Genomic DNA, 3,788 nt, shown 5'->3' with positions numbered 1-3,788 from the left:
AAGCGAACCGGCCAGCCGGTGAACCCGTCCGATTCCACGGGTTGACCTGGTGGCCGGGAAGCGAACCGGCCAGCAGGTGAACCCGTTCGATTCCACGGGTTGACCTGGTGCCCGGGAGGGGACTCTGAAAATTTTTCAGCCCTTTCGACTCGGGGTTGACCTGGTGGCCGAGAGGGGACTCGCACGGCAGGCAAGCCGCCCTGGGCTCACCCTCCCCGGCCGCAGCGAGGGACTGCCACCCGGCCGACTGGATCGGGCCCCTGGAAGTCTGGAAAAAAGAATGGAACCTGACGCCTCCGAGGAGGGGGCGCCCAGGGAAGGAGGGAGATCCGGGTTGACCTGGTGACCGGACGGGAAAGAGGCCACCGGGCGTCCCCCCCTTAAAACCTAGGGGTTGACCTGGTGGCCGGAAAGCGAACCGGCCAGCCGGTGAACCCGTCCGATTCCACGGGTTGACCTGGTGGCCGGGAAGCGAACCGGCCAGCAGGTGAACCCGTTCGATTCCACGGGTTGACCTGGTGCCCGGGAGGGGACTCTGAAAATTTTTCAGCCCTTTCGACTCGCGGTTGACCTGGTGGCCGAGAGGGGACTCGCACGGCAGGCAAGCCGCCCTGGGCTGACCCTCCCCGGCCGCAGCGAGGGACTGCCTCCCGGCCGACAGGATCGGGCCCCTGGAAGTCTGGGGGGGGGGGGGAATCGCCCCACGCCTCCGAGGAGGGCTGCCCGGGCGGGCCTGGCCCCGGAGCTCGAAAAAAAAAAAAAGGATCGGGCCCACTAGAGACATGGACCAGGCCGCCCTGGGCTCACCCTCCCCGGCCGCAGCGAGGGACTGCCTCCCGGCCGACTGGATCGGGCCCCTGGAAGTCTGGGGGGGGGGGGGGGAAATGGAACCTGACGCCTCCGAGGAGGGGACGCCCAGGGAAGGAGGGAGATCCGGGTTGACCTGGTGACCGGACGGGAAAGAGGCCACCGGGCGTGCCCCCGTTAAAACCCCTAGGGGTTGACCTGGTGGCCGGAAAGCAAACCGGCCACTGGGTAGGCCGGTCGGCAACCTAGGGGTTGACCTGGTGGCCGGGAAGCGAACCGGCCAGCAGGTGAACCCGTCCGATTCCACGGGTTGACCTGGTGCCCGGGAGGGGACTCTGAAAATTTTTCAGCCCTTTCGACTCGGGGTTGACCTGGTGGCCGAGAGGGGCCTCGCACGGCAGGCAAGCCGCCCTGGGCTCACCCTCCCCGGCCGCAGCGAGGGACTGCCCCTCCCCACCCCCCGGCTGACAGGATCGGGCGCACTGGAAGTCCGGGACAGTATTTTCCCCGACGCCGGGGAGGGCGGGCGGAGGGGCTCTGGCGGCCAGCCCGGGCCCCGGAGCTCGAAAAGGAAAAAAGGACCGGGCCCGCGAGAGACGGGGGCCCTGCCGCAGGGGGGGGGGCAGTCCGACCGGGGCTCACCGTGCGGCAGGCCCGGGCGTCGGCAGGGGAAAGCGGGCGAGGAGGCGCGGGGCCGGGTGCCTACGGCCATACCGGACCGAACGCCCCCGATCCCGTCCGATCTCGGAAGGTAAACCGTCCCGGGCCTGGCTAGTACTTGGATGGGTGACCGCCTGGGAATCCCAGGTGCCGTAGGCAGCTTTTCCCGGTCCGAGTCAGCTCTCTCTCCTTTTCTGGGGGGGAAGGAGAGGGGGGGACGGGCCGGAAAGCCCCTCGTCGCTCCTGCCGAGTCGGAGGTCGCGGCCGCAGGTCACGGGTCTGGGCGCCTGGGGTCCGGCTCCCCACCCACCCGGCTTCCTCCGCGGAGGACCCCCCCCGGGGCCACCGAAGCCGCTGGGGGAGACGCCGGGCATGGGGCGGACTGGCCCGGACCCTCCCGGCCGCCGGCCCGCAGGTCCGCCCCGAATCCCCCCCCGCGGCCACCCAGGCCAGGCCTGGCCAGGCGGGACGGACGGCGGGTGTCCAGCGCCCAGCGGCTTCCTCCAGCGGGGACCCACGGACCCCAAAGCCGCAGGGGGAGGCCCCGGGCCTGGGACGGACTCGCTCGGACCCCCTGCGCCCGGCCGCCGGCCCGCGGGACCGCCCCGAATCCCCCCGCGGCCACCCAGGCCAGGCCTGGCCAGGCGGGACGGACGGCGGGTGTCCAGCGCCCAGCGGCTTCCTCCAGCGGGGACCCACGGACCCCAAAGCCGCAGGGGGAGACCCCAGGCCCGGGACCGACTCGCTCGGACCCCCCGCCTCCCCTGCGCCCGGCCGCCGGCCCGCGGGACCGCCCCGAATCCCCCCGCGGCCACCCAGGCCAGGCCTGGCCAGGCGGGACGGACGGCGGGTGTCCAGCTCCCAGTGGCTTCCGCCAGCGGGGACCCACGGACCCCAAAGCCGCAGGGGGAGGCCCCGGGCCCGGGACGGACTCGCTCGGACCCCCCGCCTCCCCTGCGCCCGGCCCCCGGCCCGCGGGACCGCCCCGAATCCCCCCGCGGCCATCCAGGCCAGGCCTGGCCTGGCGGGCCGGTGTGCAGCTCCCCCGGGCTTCCTCCCCCGACGACCCGCGCCCCCCTGAGCCGCAGGCGGAGACCCCGGCCCCGGGGCGGACCGGCCCGGGCTCGCCCGAGCCCCCTGCGCCCGGCCCGCAGGACCGCCCCCCCGAATCCCCCGGGAGAGGCCCGGCCTGCACGCCACTGACGACCCGCGGCCCCCAAAGTCGCAGGAGGCGCCCCCCCCCCCCCGGTTAGCCCCGTCTCGCTCCGCGCCCCCCGCCCCTCGCTGCCGGGACCGGGCGCCGCCCCAGAGTCAGCCGCAGCCGGCCGGCCTGAGAGCTGCCCTCCTGTGGACGACGGTGAGTTTACCTTGATACTAACCGGCCGTCAGCCAGGTCAACCCCATTGCTAGACTGGGGTGGACCTGGTGGCCGAGTGGGGACTTGGAACATTTGACAGCTGCTTCCCGGGGCTTGACCGGTTGTCCTGAACGCCCCCCACCCCCACCCCCAGCCCCCGGCTCCTGCTCCCCTCTCCCCAGCCTCGGTGCTCCGCTCCCTGCCTCGGAGGCTGCCTCTCTGCGGCGCCTGCATCGCCTCCGAGGACGCGCACCCTCCGGAGGCTGGACGTAAACCCACCACTGCCGCCGACCCGGCTCTCCGAGGGACGACTGTGAGGCCCCCCACCCCACCCCACCCCCGGACCGCCCTGGGGACGACTGCTAAGCCTCCCCCACCGGACCGCCCGGGGGAAGACTGCGACGCCTCCCGCCAGGCCCCCACCCAGCCTGGGGGAAGACTGCTAAGCCTCCCCCCCACACACACACACACACACTGTCGGGGGATGACGATTAAGCCTCTCCCGGACTGCCCGGGGGAAGACTATTAAGCCTCCCCTGGAACCACTATTAAGCCTGCCCCCGGAGTCCTCGGGGGATGACTGCTAAGCCTCCCCCACCGGACCACCCGGGGCAAGACTGCTAAGCCTCCCTCCCACACACACACACACTGTCAGGGGAGGACTATTAAGCTTTCCCGCTGGAGCGCCCGGGGCGGACGACTGTTAAGCCTGCCCCCGGAGTCCTCGGGGGAGGACTATTAAGCTTTCCCCCCTGGAGCGCCCGGGGGGGGGGGGGGGGGGGACGACTATTAAGCCTGGCCCCCGGAGTCCTCGGGGGACGACTATTAAGCCTCCCCCGGACCTGCTCCCTCTCGACTATTAAGCCCCCCCTCTGCGGTCCTCAGCACCACTGCCGCGCTGCCCTGGGAGTGGGGTGACATCCGGTCCGGAAAGCAAACCGGCCACCAGGTCAACCCGTCGAAT

At 72.2% G+C, this 3,788-nt stretch overlaps 1 non-coding gene across 1 annotated transcript; it reads left to right on the top strand.

The window, feature by feature from the left end:
* Nucleotides 1-1,507: 1,507 nt before the first annotated feature.
* On the top strand, nt 1,508-1,626 carry LOC135979562 (5S ribosomal RNA). The gene has a single exon (XR_010596845.1). It is a non-coding gene; the product is annotated as a 5S ribosomal RNA (ribosomal RNA).
* Nucleotides 1,627-3,788: the final 2,162 nt, after the last annotated feature.

Source organism: Chrysemys picta, unplaced genomic scaffold (genome assembly GCF_011386835.1).
Source record: "Chrysemys picta bellii isolate R12L10 unplaced genomic scaffold, ASM1138683v2 scaf1007, whole genome shotgun sequence".
NCBI classification, from domain to species: Eukaryota; Metazoa; Chordata; order Testudines; family Emydidae; genus Chrysemys; species Chrysemys picta.
This window is presented reverse-complemented; position numbering and strand designations above follow the sequence as displayed.